The 19356-nt window shown below is 35.4% G+C and overlaps 1 protein-coding gene across 1 annotated transcript in view; it reads right to left on the bottom strand.

Annotated features, from left to right (window-relative positions):
* LOC138713518 (uncharacterized) overlaps positions 1-19356 on the bottom strand; it is a 141808-nt gene that overhangs the window by 121346 nt on the left and 1106 nt on the right. The window lies entirely within an intron of this gene.

The raw sequence follows: 19356 nt of genomic DNA, 5'->3' as shown, positions 1-19356 counted from the left end.
TTCTAAATTCTTCTCTCGATACTTGGTCGAGAAATTCGTAGTTTTTCAAAATTAAAATATTCTTATGGACAAGTTATTTAAGCTATTTTAATCATTAGGCCTACTCTTTTGAGAAATTCGGTTCTATTAAAAGGCTTTAGAGCACGAGATATTTCAAATCCCATTAGGTAACTGACTTCCTTACATTTGAATCGCTTCATAAAGAAAGGGCATCAATCACATTTTTTTCGAAATTGAGTTAACATTGAATTTCCCATCTTGAATGTTCAACACATCATTTTATCTAGAAAAGAAACCACTACAACATTTCTTTCATCGTGATATTGTGTTCAGAATGTGAGCGTTTTGTAAAGGAAGATGCATTAGTCCGGACAGTTTTTCTTCATTTTCCACAACTTAGCTAAACTGGACTGATGCCCTTCCTTTATGAAGCGATTCATTTATTTATCTCATCTTTCTCTTCCTGGCTATGATTTAAGACGTGTCAATACCTGGAGTTTAACAGTCGTTGGCACATAATATTGAATCAGTTTTTCTAAAGTATTATTATTAAATGAATAACTAATAAATAGTTACTCTCATGTAAATATTAAAGGATTAAAATTGAGATAAAACCTAATAATTTTATCTTTCTAGAGAGAAAATCTGAAAATATCAATATTTGTGCAAGTACAGAAGAATTGTAGAAACACATACTTAGTGGTCAGTAATAATAATAATAATAATAATAATAATAATAATAATAATAATAATAATACATTATTCAACGTGGCAATTAATTTTCTATATACTCCTAATTGAACCGTTGAACAAAGTAAATATATTACATTTTGTCAGACAAAACAACGAAAAAGTTCTCCTTCTCATTCTTTACGAAGCCGCCTCTTACTGCTTGTAGAGACAGAGATTGTAGAGCGACAAGATACCGCCACTGCTTGACTTCAGTACGTGGATAAAACACACAGCAATGTACAGGAAACTCCTCCTACCCGTTTGAATGTCTATGATTACACGATATAATCACGACACCCGCTTTGATCACCGTTGGATTAATATGACGAGAAGTCATCGTATAAGGCCGCCTAAGACTGGGGTCAAGATACACGCACAAAAAGGATAAATGTACGTACATTTTAATTAGGGAATCGACTTCATAACTATAAAACACTAACTCTGAATAAAGGAAAGCAATTAATACGGGCTCCAATTCAACCATTAAATTTTACACAAATTAGGGCCTACTTGAGTATTGTTTTCCAATGTGATACCAAGCTTCACTACAGCAAACTTAGATTTGTCAGTATTTTGTAAGAGCCTGCAGTTCAATGTTTGTACAACCCTGCATGATATAGCTGCTGAAATTTGATTCCTTTCTCCTGCTTCCACTTTTATACCTAACCTAAGATTTGTTAACCTATCGCAAGAAATAGGCTATTTATAGACTAGCTTCAAAATCCGGTTCCAGATAACCGTGTGCGGAAAAAGTTCGTTTCTGGCAGCCAGCTGCTTCTGAATAGATGGCTCGACTAATAAACCGATCCCTCCGTGTTAGAATCTTACTTTAATGAACTAAATAACGTTTTATCTATCAAAAGTCAGAAGTGGCATTTGAAACGTTCTGTCTTCACATATAATTGATGGTACAACTTAGCTTAATATTCAGATTGTTTCTCATCTGTAAATCTTAAGACATCTTTACGATATCATGTTTCTTTATGTGTTTAATCAATATCTTCTAAACGTGTAATTCTGCTTGATAGTGAAATATGGCTATTAGAAGTCAAAGCAAGAAGTTACTGGTTTTAGAAATGTATCTCAGGAGGGCTGTGGGATTATGGACAATAGTGTATACTTGATAGGATCAGGGCTCCATTCCACCAAAAAACATAAATTTTACTCTCCTTTCAAGATCAGATAAGTAAAAAATATTTATGTCTCGCTCGATTGCGCTCCTTAGTTGTTGTTTAGTCAACTAGTCAACTGTCCGAAGATAGGTCTGAACCCCACAAGTGATATCAACATGGCATCACTTATGAGGCAGCTAGGCCAGGAGATAGTGAAGTAGGCTGGATGAGTCATGGCCTATATGTTGAACACGGAGTAAAGCCACTAAGAGAAAGTACCGAAGAAGAAAGATTCGATTCGGTACTGTGGATTGAGCCTCGGCGTAGCTCAGTGGTTAGAGCACCCAGTGAGTAGAACTGGGGGTCCGGGTTCGATCTCCGATGTCGGAGCGAATTTTTCTCTATTAATAACCAAGAGTCTGTTATAAGTTATAATAGTCTTACACAATAGAGATAATTGAGGCTATCAAGTGCAAAACTTGCCATATCCAAAATTAAAAAAAAATGAGTTGCATACGGGATGTGTACTTCTTGCAGCTCTCTATCTACTGATATAGTCGGTTTGTGCAAATCTTGTCTAATTCCTCTTCCACAGAGCTCAGAAAAGTACTATCAAATGCAAAACTGTCCATATCTATAACTGTTTTTCCTGTTTTCTGACAAATCACTTTACCTGGATAAGGCGGGTTTTGCATTTGATAGCCTCAATTATTTGTTAAAGAAAAGCCCATGCTGTTACTTGCTTTGTGCTCCTGGTGCCGCTAAAAGCGAAGGAAGCTATTATTAAGGGAATTTACCAGTCGTAGACTGTCGGACTGTGCATCCCTAAATCATTTACCGACCACTGTTTTTGATCACAAATACAAGACTAATGAATAAACGAATGTAACGAAAAATACAATCAGACGGCGAGCATAACCTGAACCATGGCCAACTTAATACTGCACTAAGCTGTTTGTATACCGTGACGTCACATCCGTTTTCAGATTCCTCAAAAGGACAGCAAATTAAAGTATATTAATATGTCAATACAGAGGTATTGTCACTGAATCATACATTGTACTTCCGTCGCTTAACGAGGGGTTTCAAAATAGCCTATATTTACAAATTAAAATAATAAAGTGACATTAGCAAAATTGTATTTAAAACGTTTCAGTTACTTTCACTCTGAGCTTTTCATTTTCTAGATTAAAAATTAAAAGTAGTGGAGGGACAGAATGTGTACTGAAGAGGCGAAGTACTTGTGAGGACCGGATGCAGTCCTCCGTTAACGAATCGGAAAATACGATTACAACGCTCCATCCGGCTTTCTCCGATATTAATAACGCGGCTGAGTTGATATGAAGAGAATGTGTGTGCAAATTTTGTCATTAAATAAACGCTCCACAGCACATCAGGTTTTCAAAAGAGCACAATCGTGTTCATGTTCTCTTTTTACACCTACACGATTAATTTTCGGTTTATTTACGGCAACGGTCGGCATTTCCCAGGAACATATCCAGGCCCTTTTTGATTCCATGCCACGACGGTGATTGCAGAGCATGGAGGCTTCACATAATATTGAAATCTCACGGTCACACATCAGCTAATTCTAATCATTTGTGTATTGCCATGTATCTAATCTGTGGTATCAATTTCATTTCAGTCACATGTATCCTTATTGGTGTTGCAATTTCGACAGTAATTTAAAAAGAAGTGAAACACCTTAAATATAAAGCGCGCTCCCGATTGACGGACCAACGTTTATTTGAGCAATTACAAATTGCAACTTATGATACAGAACCAGATTTCACTTCACCAATTGAAACATCGGGGTAGACTGAGTAATTTCAAATCCATCGGAAGGATGCGAAGACATCATAGGCCCTATAGTTCGGTTAATTATTTCCAGACTATATGGGCGAGGTTTAGTCCTCTTCTCTCCTCAGCCTGCTGCTTTCTCCCACGATTTGTCTTGCAAGGCGGGCTGCGTTTCGTATGACGTCACGGTGTTGATATCGAACATTTCCGAAGATCGTTGCCAATGAGACAGATCGTCTACAGTGTTGCCAACTGGACGGAAATTCCGTCAAAACTGACGGAATTCCAACATAGCGGACGGGAAAAAAATGGCTTTGATGGGGGACGGATTTTCTGGCGGAAATTACGATTTACATCGTCTTTTGACATTTTCAGCTGCTGTCATTTTTAATTGTTTATGTTTTGGGAGATTTTACCTTTTATTTGAACAGCCCTGCCTGTTCTATACTATGCTTAAGAATTCTCTGTTCCAGAGTTCCTCGTAATCAATTATTATTTTAATCAGGATTGGTAAGTAAGTTGCGTTAGAATAGGGTCATTTTTTTAATTTTGACGGATTCTGACGGATTTCCAGGTGTTATACTGACGGGGATACAATTTATGTGTTGGCAACACTGATCTTCTAGTATACGAGTACGAGGAACACCAATGCAGAAATTAGTCTACTCTCTTCGGCGACAGTCGCTGCTGATTGATTCTGAATTAATTTCACGACGATTAGAATCGCATGTCGACAAGGAAACAATATTCGAAGAAGGCCACAAAGATGACCATGTTTAATTATTCCGAAATTTACGGGTATCAGTAAATAATCGTTATAGGCCTAATATCGAGGAAAAGAGAAAGGATATGCTTATTGAATATTATACAGAATCACAATGCGCTTTTATGACACTTGTCCCGACCAGTAAAAGAAGTCATTCAGCAAACAATTATTGAAATCGTAGTAATAGTAGGATATTGCAATTTTTTTAAATTTCAATTGAATTTATTGAAAAAAAAAAAACAAATTAGTGTACACATGCATATTTAACCCTTCAGTGGTAACGTTGGGTCTACCAGACCCAGACTAAATTTATTTTAAATGTAACGTAATTTGGCAACAATAGATTTTCCTCACCTCCCCTCTACCTTTCAAATTAACGTTCCTCTTTAAATTTAAGTGGCCACAAATATTCTACAGTTGAAGTTTGTTGAGTGAGGAAGCAATTTACGAGGTCTGGGTCTGACAGACCCAACGTTACTAGTAGCGTTACTATTTCGAGGTAAGTTGAATTGCAAATAATCTTGTCTTTGTAGTATAATGTCTTACTATTTCAACAATTAAATTGTTTTAAATTATATTCTTAAAAATCTGTTACATTTTTCTAATGTTTAATTTTCTTATAATGTACACTTTTCTTATAGTGTACAAAATGGATGAAAGTTATGAACCTCGTGTAGCACGAATACAAAAAATGTTACATGAAGAAGTAAATAATGAAACATGTGAGCCAGAAGAAGAAGAAGAAGAAGAAGATGATGATGATGAGGATGAGGATGATGATGATGATGATGATGAAGTTGCAGATCCTATCTTTTATATAGAAAGTGACCACAATACAGATACCGATGAAGGATTTAGTGAAAATAACAGTGATGAATTTAGTGAGAATGCCAGTGAGGAAAACAATTGCCAATATTTCATTGGGAAAGGCGGTGAAACAAAATGGAGAAAAGAAGTGGGAAATATGAATATTCGTGCTCGACGTAGTAACATTGTTACTACACGTTTACCGATAGTGAGACAAGGAGCAAAGAATGCGCATTCTATACTAGACACATGGTCTCTATTTATAGATGAGGAAATGATCGATATAATTGTAAATAATACAAATAAGTACATACTAAAACTCACTGCAAATTATCATTCTGAGCAACGATTCACTCATCCCAACAACAGAAGTGAGATAATGTCCCTAATTGGTTTGCTGTATATGGCTGGTTTCTTGCATGCAGGAAGACTGAATGTCGAGGAACTGTGGAAACGAGATGGAACAGGTGTAGAAATGTTCTGGGCCACAATGTCCTTGCAGAGATTTCGTTTCTTGTGCCGATGCTTGCGATTTGATGATTTGGAAACACGTCAGGAGAGAAAATCCATCGATAAACTAGCTCCTATCCGCGAGTTTTTTTTTTTTTTTTTTTTTTTTTCAATTTTTTGTAGAGAAGTGCAAGAAAAACTTTTCAATTGGAATTTTTGCAACTTTGGGTGAGACTCTTGTGTCTTTCCGTGGAAGATATCAATTTCGCATGTATATGCCAAAGAAACCCGCCAAGTATGGGATAAAAATTTTCAGTATTGTTGACGCAAAATTATTTTATTCTGCAAATATGGAGGTATATGTGGGCCAACAACCAGAAGGACCATTTGTGATATACAACAAACCAGAAGCTGTGGTGAAAAGATTGTACCAACCGATTTATCAGTCTTCTCGTAATGTGACCATAGATAATTGGTTCACAACTCACAGTTGTGGGAACAATCCGCAAGAACAAAAGAGAGTTGTCCAGTGTCTTTGTGAATGCAAAATGCAAGGAAGAATTCAGTAGTGTGTTCGGTTTTCAAGAGGACTGCACCATTGTGTCTTACGTACCAAAGAAGAATCGGTGTGTAGTGTTGATATCCAGCATGCACCATGACAACAAACTAGATGAAACCACAGGGGACAAAAGAAAGCCAGATATTGTCTCGTTCTATAATGAGACTAAAGGCGGAGTCGATACTGTCGACCAAATGTGTGCTGAGTATGATGTAGCACGAAATACCAGACGTTGGCCCATGGCGTTATTTTACCATATCCTGAATGTTGCTGCAATAAATGGCTACGTCATTCATAAAGTGCATACTGCAACAGTAACACCAAGACGAAAATATCTTAAAGAATTGGCAAAAAGTTTAGTAGAAAGCCAGCTGAAGAACAGGGCTCAGAATAAATACAATCCAATGGACCTAAGAAAATCAGCAGCCAGACTGTGTGGAACAACCCTGCAAGAACATGCTCCTGAACCCCCTCAGTCTGGAAGAAGAGGACGTTGCTATCGATGTAAAGACAACAAAACGAAATATTTCTGCCGAAAATGTAATAAATGGTCCTGTTTGAGTCATGCATGTATGTTATGTGACAGCTGCTCAGGAAACGACGATTGACATTTTCGTTTTGAATTGTGGATAGGCTGTGTTACGAAACTAGTTTTTATAGTAAAATATATTTGTCACTCATTAATTTAAAGCAAATTTATTAACTATTACAAGATGCTTGACTGTTATGGTTAACATTTTGTATAACATAAAATTAAAGCCTATAATTGCAGTTCTGTTTGAATTTTACGTTGTTATTTGTATTTGAGTTCTGTATTAATATTTCAAATATAATATAAAAAATAAATAGAAAATAGTTATATAATTCAAGTTAATACACTTCATAATTATAAAAAAATGTGTATGGGTCTCTCAGACCCAACGTTACCACTGACGTAAGTTTTCTTAACGTTACCATCGTAGGGTTAAAATAATTAAGTTTGTAACCAAAAGAGTAAATGCTCGTTCTTGGGGAAGTTCCAGTTACAAAATATAATAACTACTAGAAGTTATGAGATGTATTAAAATTTTAAGCAGAAATTGTAAAAATAAACACTAGTTAAAAAAGAAAAAAATATATTTATAAAAAGAAATTGAAATAACGTAGAGTTTCAATTTAAAGTATTACAATATTTAGGCCTAATTCTCTTACGGAAATTGTTATTATTAAGATTAGGCTAAAATATGGAATTATTTTAGTAGACATGTATAATCTTCCTTTTAGTCCATAATATGAAGAATGAATATGTCCAGATTTTGCATTGTGTTTTGGTTCAAGTAAAAAAAGTAATATATTTTGTCTAATATTATGAAATGTTTTTATGTCACCTTCATAATTACAACTATTTCTATTAAAAACTTTTCAGTAGAGTAAAATCGTAATTTTTTTTCAATATCAAGAACACAAAATTCTGAATCAGATGTATTGTAAATCAACAGATCTTGACAAATAAATTTTAATTACACCTTATTCTTTTCGAAGCAAAGACAAGGGAATACGATGTGATTTAGCACTTCCTCCCCAACCATTTACATCATATTAGTATAGACTCAAATGTTGCTATATTTATTTTTCTTAAAATTTGAACGGATAAAAATTTTCGCAGAATAACAAATTTATAAGTAGCTTTAAAGAGCTAGTTACGTGACTAAGCTACATGTTTACCTCCTCTTATATATTAATCAATGATAATATCTAAATAATTAACTTGTGAAGTTTCTTAAATTAAACAAGAGTTGTATGTTTTTCGTATGTAGTGTTAAAAAAACTTATTACAAAATAATTTTTCTCGGTTGTCTAGAGCTTACCATGCTACCCGTTGGGTCAAAGGCCAGCGGGTTGAAACCTGCACGGGGCGATGGATTTTAAAGGGCGGTAAAACCCTTAACACATGGCTTCCTTCTGGAGGGAAGTACAGCTGTGTGTTCCGTGTCACAGATTTACGGTAAGTAAAAGAATCCTGTCCCTGATAGAGAGCTCCAGGCAAAATATGTCCGACATTTATCACCCACGTTAAATTTCGATGCTGAATAACTTCTGCGGGTGAAAGCGTGGTTAAATAAAGCACTACTACTATAAAATAGCATAACAGTAGAATGTAGGATGGTATTATTACACTATTTCACAAATAAAATGAGACTAAATTCGATAGTGTTTGGGTAAATCAGTGATGTCAAAGAGAGCGCAAGCGTGCCTCATAGGCCCGTATGCGCTGTTCAGAGCACGTAGGGCACGCAGGTACAAGTCACTGATGAACTCAAGGGTTGTATACAAGACATTGAGGAAGAAATCGTTCAGTAAGTTTTAGGCTGACTGGACTCCTGACTTCTTATGAGTGAAAGAGGAGATAACATTCTTTGTCTGATATATGAATAGCATTTAGTTACAGAGAAAAGCAATGTGAAACGCCTGAAATTATTATCCACGTTGAATTATTAATTGATGTACATAATGATGTATTGAAATTTTGTTGTTTCATTGACATTAAATAGTAATAAATATATGTTTATATATACTACAGTTCTTCCGCACTGCATTACATTTAAGTTTACAGAATAAAGTAGAAAGAGTATGATACTAATAGCATAGACTCGTTACGAATTCTGTCTAAAAATGGTCAAGATATGTCATCCATAGATTTTCAGTTTGACAGTGTTCCTTACCATCGTGATGTCCTTTTGTTAAGCCGAGGAAAAGTTCTGTCCAGGTTCTTTGAATTGCGTGAACAGAGCCGAGTTGGAAGTTCTCTTTGCTGGGTACTATATGCAGGGTACGAATATTTGCGGCGCAAATTATTTCTATATTTGGCAGTAAGCACGTATGTGAGCAATTTTCTCAGTTATGAACTTCACAAAACCAAGACTAATACCAAGATTATCAAATGATAATAGTCGTGCTAAGCTGCGTCCTGCTGCAGGAAACATAATTTCGCCGGACCTAAGAAGATTGGTGTCGGCAAAAACAAGAAAAAACACTTTCGTATTAGACGAGAAGTCAGGAATTTAATTTGTTTCTAGAAATGTGCTGTTCATATAAGTATATTATTAAGTATGTAACAGTTACATAGCAATTAATTAGATAGGCCTTATTATCTAAAACCGCTAAGAATGTTATGTTTTATTTAACGACGCTCGCAACTGCCGAGGTTATATCAGCGTCGTCGGTATGCCAGAATTTTTGTCCCGCAGGAGTTCTTTTACATGCCAATAAATCTACAGACATGCGCCTGTCGTATTTAAGCATACTTAAATATCATCGACCTGGTCCGGGATCGAACCCGCAATCTCGGGCATAGAAGGCCAGCACTATACCAACTGAGCCAACAAGGGCGCCAAACCGCTAAAATAAAGAAAATATAGGCCTACTATGTTTATTATTTCTTGCAGGCCTATTATTCATTTTTCCGTACGCAAAATGTCCTTTAATTTCTTTCACTTCTGTATTGGTAAGTTTAAAACAGGAAAAGGGTGTTCGTATACTAGTTGGATTATTAGATAATTATATAACAATTAATTATATTCTAGCTATTATCTGAAACTATATAAGTTAAGGAGAAGCTATGTTTATTATTTATTTTAGCCTACTATTTTATAATTCATTGCATTTATTAGAGAGATACACTCTACAAAACATGTTCTTGTTGTCTTGTATGAATGTAACACTTTATCTATTATTTAAAAACAGTTTAATTTATTTTGCAGTGATAGGTCAATACAGTTCACTTTGCTCAATCCTTCTTATTCACTGCTACTACCTGCAAAATTGATTCATCGCAACTAGTGAGCGCTTGATCGCACGCAGAACTTTCTGCGTGCTCTTGACCTTGACATCGCTGGTGTAAATGGAGATAAGTCATAAAAAATGAGTTTTGAGATAAATGAAAATTAAGCTTCGGACCCTTATTGCAAATAATTTTCTACACAAATAAAACATCTAATGCTAGCATTCCTTTACTTTTTACACGCCTGCTTGACATTTGTAGAATTTAACTTGTGTAATTTACCTGAAGAACTAAACTCTATTTGCACAAAAAAAAATGACAACAGTCTTTACCCGAACACCATCGAATTTTATTATTTCTTAGTACCACAATACTTTCTAATCACGATTCGAGAAGTGCGAAGATAACATGAATATTAATAATTAAAAAGCATCACGTTGTGGTTGAATGTGGTACAGCCGTCCCTAAACTAATTGTCTATAAGCTTACGGATACCGAAATTACTGTTAGCATTTAATCCAAACTCCCCGCCCACAACTACTTTGGCAGATAATTTTCTAACCTTAAATATTATAGATATTATTCGTCATTCTATACCGAACGATAAGTTCCATTCCCACCCACAGAGTCCGCCTCTGTAGCAATTATCTCGATATTATCCGCCCATCTATAGCATGGTGTATTCTTTCAATTGTTTATGCATTAATAAACTCTTTACGAGTGCAAAATATTCCACCCATTCTAAGATTGTCTTCATTTAATAAAGCAAACAGTAATATAACGTCACGAAACCTTTCTGCGGTGTTTTATTATCTCAATTCTTTTATTTCCCATTAGTTTTCCTATTTATCTACTTTTCTACGGTGAATTCTTCGTCCTGAAGTTCACAGATTTTGAGGATACTATTGTTTAATATACTGTACGTCAGCCATCGGCAGAATTGTACTCACGATGACATCAGGCAATGCAACCAGCAATACACATGACATCGCATGGTTGTGGGTAGGGTGGAGGGCCGGCTCAGACATCAGTGGCGTGCAGCCATCACAAACTTCATATTTGCTGTACTGTAACTTTCAAGGTGCCACAGAATTCTAAGTTTATGTCACAAGTAGTCAATCTCAAGATAGTGAATAAACTTTCATCTTTCAGCCGCGATCTTTGTTTTGATTTTGCAAGTTTCAATTTTGAAAAAAAAAAATGTTTGCAACTGTAAGTGGAATCAAACATAGCCGCTATATTGACGGCAAGGGAAGCATATTTTTCCGTAGACTGAATTTTAAAGAAATTTAAACCACACATATCTTTGCACCGTGTTCGTAAATATGTGTCACTCTGTAAATCAGCTACTGCTTGCTGAATTTCTGGTTTAATCTTGTTTATGTCTATGGTCAAAGGATTCGCAAAAAGTAAGAAATCATTTGCAATATTTTTAAAATCACCGAATCTCCATTGTTGAAATTCTGTTTTTAGATTTAGATGAGCATAATTATTTAAATTTGATTCAGAAATAGCCTATCAGAAAGAGATTGTAAGCATGGGAAATTATGAAACTGTTTTTCCCTCATATTTTATTTCCAGATATCTATCATTGTAATGAATGATCATACCATATCGTACATATCTACTACGTTTTGCTATTATCCTTCGTACTGCAATTTGTATTTAAAATATTCATAAATACCTGTGATGTTCTTATGCTTTTTATGACATAGGCTACATTATAATGACGTTTAATATTGTGTTGACTATTTCGTTTATATGACGTCATTCCATTTTCGACCAATGAAGTGTAATGAAATTTTGAATTCCAACCAATCACAGTCAGACTTTGCGATAATTTCTGCAGCTAGATTTATCGCTATCAATTTATCGCATGGTCGTTCTTTTGTTTAGTCGTTGTTTGATGATCATGAATACATTAAGATGCAACTACACGGTTAAAGCAACTACACTTTAAAGCAATGAATGCAAGATTGATATTTAATCATCATCATCAGCATCATGGATTAAGCCTTATAAGGCTCGTTCCGGTCTCATTTTTTTTAACACTGTTGAGCCCATCTTGTTTTCGGTCTACCAACATTTCTTCTACCTATTGGATTATAGGCTAGTTCATCATCAGTTTTGGTATGCGGTCTACTTCCATTCTTTGTATATGTTGTTTCCAATCGTTTCTATATTGTTTTATTCTGTCTATTAATTTTAAAATGCTTAGTTCCCTCCTTATATCATCACTTCTTTTCCTATTCAATAAGGTGTAACCTGCTACAGATCTTAGAAATTTCATCTCTGCTGCTTCTATTCTTCTTTCTTCTTTTTTAGTCAGGATCCAAAATTCAGACCCATAAAGCAACATTGGCACTGCAATTACCTTATAAAATTTAATTTTTGTTTCTTTTCTAGTACTTTTTAGGGATCTATTAATGACACCGCATACATAGCTGAATTTATTAATCTTGTTTTGAATATCTTCATTCTTCATATAAGAAATGTTGCACCCAAGATAATTGAAACAATTTATCTGTTCAATAATTTTCCTTCCAAGACAATTTTGGCTCTTAATGTATCTGCTCCTCTAAATGCTAAAACTTTTGTTTTATTAATTGAAATGTTCAAGCTAAAACTTTTACTTACATTATTTAATTGGAATAGAGCCCTCTGTGCCCCATTTTCAGAACTGGATATTAAAACTTGGTCGTCCGCAAAGAGCAATGTATCTACGAATATATTTTTTTTAATTTTTACCCCAGGAGTTACCACCTTGTCGTGGTGGAGGTGCTCAGTACCAATGATTCAGATGACCTCCGGGGGGAGTCTAGCTTTTTAACTAGCTTGCCTGCAGGTAAGAGGTGAGGGAAGCGAAGGTAACTCACATCGAGCAGTGACTGACCCATATTGGGCGACTGCCACCGATGGAAACGTCCCCAGCACAGGGTTAAGTGTGAAGACCTCAACGGATACTTGTATGCGGAAGAGGCACCTATTCTTCAGGGAATAAAGTGAAGACCCACCTCCGGGGATACAGGGAGAAAGTCCTCAACGGTCCTATTAGAGCGGAAGAGGCAACCCTCCACTTGGGGGTAATACAATTGGAGGATACGATGATTATCCTAAAGATGGCAGCCCCATCTATCATCTTACCCTGCGGGATGCTAGTAACATACCAAGGGGACATCTTCACTACTAAATGTCTCAGAAAGGATATTTAATATTAATTAATATATTTACGCAATGAAGACCACGTTCAAAACGGAGCACCATGTAGACACAAAATATTTATGCATCTTAATTGAACGTACCTTTCAAACTTGATTCTATTCTTCCCAGATTGCACGCATAAGAGATTGGAATATTGAACTGTGTAGATGCAGCTTTAGTTCCGTTACACACTACAGCGAGAATGTGTTTGTCGAGCTATAAAAAATGCTTTCGTGTAGCACTCATTGTAACGGTCGAAACAAGGCACAGCTGACATTGGTCCTGCTTCCACAGGTAGGCCTAACGTAACCTATAAAATTGTAGCCTATAACATTTGTATTGAAATTAAACAATTAATAGACGTTCAAATTTATGTAACATCATCGCATATCAAACTCAAAGACCTTGCATAGTAATAATAAGGTCTTTGATCAAACTGCCTTCCGTATGGCGTAATAAAATTCGTGTTTTAATTGGGCCTATCTATACAGAGATGGGTTCACTGTGTAGCAACATGTCTCACTGTGAATACATAAGCATTGGTATATAGCTGTCCCCACTGTTACTCTTAAATTAAATTATGATTTCAGCAGATAATGAAAATGTATTTGTTATAATAATAAGAGAAAAGTGCAGTACATGTAATTAACAATGTTAAACCTGTATTTCGCTTTTCGCAATTGGCATTACTGAATAATAACATCGAATTTCTTTATTGCAATAATCGATATTCATCTACGAGTATTTCAACTTCACAATATCTGAATAGGTTAAGTATTCGTTAATATACAATTATTAACATTTTGTGATCGAATTTTAGGGATATATTATTTAAATTTTTATTTTATTCACGAAATAGTCCTAATAAATGTCACTCGAGGTCTGAGATTTCCCAGATAAATCCACTCGCTTCGCTCGTGGATTTATCGGCAGATCTCAGACCTCTCGTGACATTACTACAGATAAATGCCCTTTAAAACTTTCGAGCACAATAAACATATACTATTGTTTCCATAAGCACAAGAAAAATACGTCTCCTCCCATTTCTCTAATACACGTTTCCTACCTTTGGACAGAGCCATGCTTGACTAGCTACTGTATATGTTACGCCACTGCTAACTGCTTGTACAATGTACGTACCTGCAAAGGGTTGGTTGGGAGGTGGAAAGTGTACCCTTGCCTGTCCCTGCAACGTCACTTAGTAACAGGTATCGCGATAACATTTCTGCCGACAGCTGCTGTACGTGTTAATGAAGCAATGTTTCAGTTAATTAATGTATATTACTCCGTCCTTCGTCAGGCAGCCGCGGTAGCTCAGAGTGAAGATACTGATACTTATAATGGAGAGATCCCCAATTCGATGAAAGTTAACATTTTAACTTTTCTCTCTTCCCTTTGCCATTCCTTGTGAGGTTTGGGTTATTGCTACAATTTTATTATGAACATGCTTATCGTATCTCAGAGTCACGGGGTAGTGGCGTGCAAGCCGGAAGGTCGTGAGCTCGATATCCGGTGGGGTCATTGATTTCCTCTATTGAGATTCCTTCTGGCCGCACTATGACCCTGGAGTTTACTCAGTGTCTAAGAGAAATGAGTACATGGGCCATTTGCTTGAGGACAAAGGCAACAAGCAGGTATGACTGACATCCTTACTGCTATTCATTGTCGCGTAAAATTTGGATAAAATTGGACGTTGTAGAGGGTTTATCATAATTTATTCCCGTCTCCCTCTATAATTCCACAATGTCCACCCCTATCAACTGAAATAGTTAAGAATAGGCTAGGATAAAGTTTTGAAGATAGTATGTTACAGTAGTGACCCAGATTCAAATGTAACTAGGTAACCACTACCCCACAGGGGACAACTGAGTCTTGCAGTATTTAGAGATAGGCTAATATATAGGGTGATTCACGAGGGCTTGCCGCCACTTACGGAGCTTATTTCCGAAGACATTCTGAGCAAAAAATGTCATATAAACATGGGTCCTATTCTCAATATTTTCAGAGTTACACTAATTCGAAGATGTTTGTAAAATACGTTTTTTTTTAGGGAAGAGAATATTACAAATAGAATTAACTATTCAGAAGTATCATTTCTTTAATTGACTAGTATTCTGAAGCTAAAAATGTAATGTTAATTCCTTAGTTTCTTTATACAGTTTTTTTTTTCAAAGTTTAACTAAAGATTACATCATTCTTACGCATTTATCACAACAATTGTTTGAAATTACAAGACTTCTAGCAACTTTATTCTTTACAGTTCAATTTTTGCATCCTAATATACAGTTTTAAAGAGTTTAAAAGAGTGGCGTGATTTGTAAAAATTTTTGTGATAAGTGCGTAAGAATACTGGAATTTTGTAGTTAAAACCAAATCTCACGAAGCAACTATGGAATTAACAACATATTTTTATCTTCGGAATTCTAGCCAATTAAATAAATTTTACTTCTGAATAGTTCATACTCTGTTTGTAATATTCCTTTACCCTTAAAACTAAAGAAAAAGGAAATTTTACAAACAACTTAAAATTAGTGTCACTCTAAAAATATAGAGAATAGGACCCATGTTTATGTCACATTTTTTGTTCTAAATGTCTTCGGAAATATTCTCCGTAATTGGCGGTAACTCCTCCTGAATCACCCTCTATAATGAAAATTTCGTGAGTTCACAACTAGCCGAGGACGATGGATTCTCAAGGGCGACAAAATCTTCAGCATACCTTCCTTTAGAATAAAATTAAAGCTGTGGACCCTATTACGTAGACGATCTGAGCTTCATACATAAATTTACTTACTACGCGCCTCTGCGCTCATGAATTTATCAGTAATCGTAGATCGACTCATGATGGTACTTGTGATAAAATACTACTGTGTTATTCGTTAATGTCCTGTATTAAAAAAATGAATCCATTTTGGAGTAAATCGTAATTTTGTGTTTTTATAATACAGTGGAAATTGTTTTTAGCTATGCCCGTCACCAATAATACAGTTGTTGTTGTTGTTGTTGTTGTTTAGACAACTATCCGAAGACAGATCTGTATCCCACAAGTGACACCAACAACGCAGCACTTATGAGGCAACTAGGCCAGGAGATAATGGGGTAGGTTGGCCAGTTCCTGTCCCCCTAATAATACAATGTACTTTCATTGAAAGCATTAAGACGTAATTCACTGAAATTCCGAAAACAAAGGTACAATGAAAGGAAAATTGAAGTAAAGTGCGTAGTTTTACATAACTTGCTGTAACTACTGAACTCTACAACAATACACAGGCGAGTTCAATAAATTTTCTTGATTTAAGTGCAAATTTATTTAGAGTCGTTTTAATATCTCATCATTAATTCCAAACAATCAACTGTTACCTACATAAATAATAGGCAATAGATATCTCGCAAAAGTAGGAAAAATGTAGAACTGCACAAACAAGTCCCGACTACAACACTAATACTGTGGAGTGAAATCATGATATTAGTATGTAAATTTTGCAATTATAGCAAATCTAAATTACGAAAACGGTGTTGATGAGTTATTAGCAATCAGGTTTCTCTCGATGACTAAGAAGGTGTAAAGTCATTCTATTACAAATTGTAATTCTATTCTCTTTATACTGATTTATGAGTAACAAATGATAATTACTGTATTTTAATACCCTGTACCATAAGACATTTTACGTCGGTGATTACGGGTCCCGACTCTACTTGTCCAGGATTTATGTACTGTTACTGAAAATATTATGGTCTTGTTCATTAACATCCTGTATAAGATGAAGCGATATACGAAAGGAAGCACACAATAAGTCTCTAAAATGTTTTGTCGAAAAAATTGTTAACGATATAATTATACATATACTTACTTACATACTTACAAATGGCTTTTAAGGAACCCGAAGGTTCATTGCCTCCCTCACATAAGCCCGCCATCGGTCCCTAGCCTGTGCAAGATTAATCCAGTCGCTATCATCATATCCCACCTCCCTGAAATCCATTTTAATATTATCTTCCCATCTACGTCTCGGCCTCCGCAAAGGTCTTTTTCTCTCCGGTCTCCCAACTAGCACTCTATATGCATTTATGGATTCGCCCATACGTGCTATATGCCCTGCCCATCTCAAACGTCTGGATTTAATGTTCCTAATTATGTCAGGTGAAGAATACAATGCGTGCAGTCCTACGTTGTGTAACTTTCTCCATTCTCCTGTAACTTCATCCCGCTTAGCCCCAAATATTTCCCTAAGCACCTTATTCTCAAACACCCTTAACCTATGTTCCTCTCTCAAAGTGAGAGTCCAAGTTTCACAACCATATAGAACAACCGGTAATATAACTGTCTTACAAATTCTAACTTTCAGATTTTTGGACAGCAGACTAGATGACAAAAGCTTCTCAACCGAATAATAACAGGCATTTCCCGTATTTATTCTGCATTTAATTTCCTCCAGAGTGTCATTTATATTTATTACTACTACTCCAAGATATTTGAATTTTTCACCTCTTCGAAGGATAAGTCTCCAATTTTTATATTTCCATTTCTTACAATATTCTAGTCACGAGACATAATCATATGCTTTGTCTTTTCGGAGTTCACTTCCAAACCTAACTTTTTACATGCTTAAAGTAAAATTTCCGTTTTTTTCTTAATCGTTCGTGGATTTTCTCCTAACATGTTCACGTCATCCGCATAGATAAGAAGCTGATGCAACCCGTTCAATTCCAATCCCTCTCTGTTATCCTAACTTTCCTAATGGCATATCTAGAGCGAAGTTAAAAAGTAAAGGTAATAGTGCATGTCCTTGCTTTAGCCGTCATAATTATACGAAAACCTGAAACGAAAAATTTAGGGTTTAAAAGGCTGTAGTGTGGCTTTGAAAAATTAACTTAATGTAAGCCATTACGTGGAGACAAAAAAACAGTTTTTACTGCAGTTTCTTCTAAAAAGTTATTAATATATTCATATACTTAATTATATTACCAATTAAACGTTTTTGAATATAAAGATATCAGTTTAAAGATATCTACACAAATTAATTTTCAAAACAAACGTAACCTGAACCTATTTTTCGCGACAATAGAGCAATGAGAAAGTAACATAATTACATAATAAGAAACTTGGATGCAACAGATCGCGGAAAATTTTGTGCTGAATTGCGTGATTTAAGTCGAAATATGCAGGCAATTCGTTCTTCTCGTAAATAGTTTATGAACTAGAGGAGTGCGATACCCTAGGAGGGATGCTTTTCGTAATACCTAAGGATTACCTACTATTTGCAGTCAGTTTTAAACACAGTTTCTTATATGTGAGAATGTCCATAAATTAATTCCATTTGAAGGGGTTCCTTTAAAAACTGAGAAAACTAGACTTTCGCCTTAAACTTAGGGAAAACACCAGAAAGAATCCTAACAGGTACCCAATCAACCCACGCGGGGTTTGAACTCGCGCCCGAGCACAATCTTGATTCATGAGAACAGCTCATTACTCTTCAGCTACGCTGGTCGCTTTAAAATGTTTGACGTCTGTCTGGCTTAGAAATTGGTAAAGATATCGTTAAGTCTCTTAATGTTTTGTTTTTGTTTCTTTCTAGAGAAGTTTAGAATGGGGTCATAATTCTATAAATAACTAATATTCCAAAACGATGAGGATTTGGGGAGATAGTGATTAGAGAATTGCATTTCCAAGTTCACCTTATCTCAAGTACTAGATGAATATGACCAAAATCAGGCCAATATTACAGAAGAAATCGCTATGCAGTCAGACAGACATACAGACAGGCAGATGGAACACCGAAAATCATCCTCATCGGTACCAGGAATGAGTATAACGTTTACTTCCGTTAAATAGCTAAATATTTTTTTTTTCTAAAAGTAGCAACGCGCTAGTTTCTTTTTATGTTTCGTACATATTCAGAAACAAAAAAAATAATAAAATATAGAAGTTTATGACATACAAAGAGAACCACACACAAAAAACATACTGCGTTAAACATAAAAAAAAATAAATAAAATAAAGTTCTCAATATCTTAAGGTAACTGGATAGCATAGGTGACCAAAAATCACACTTTCGGGTTTTGAAATAAAGAAACTCTTCGTAGATTCAGATACATATGTGTTTTGTATTGTTTTAAATATTTTAAGCCCTAAAATTTTCTTTTAATATGTCGCGCGCCTATTTAAATG

The sequence above is a fragment of the Periplaneta americana genome, chromosome 14 (genome assembly GCF_040183065.1).
Source record: "Periplaneta americana isolate PAMFEO1 chromosome 14, P.americana_PAMFEO1_priV1, whole genome shotgun sequence".
Taxonomy (NCBI): Eukaryota; Metazoa; Arthropoda; class Insecta; order Blattodea; family Blattidae; genus Periplaneta; species Periplaneta americana.
Note: the sequence above shows the minus strand (reverse complement) of the source record. Positions and strands in the feature narration are given on the sequence as shown.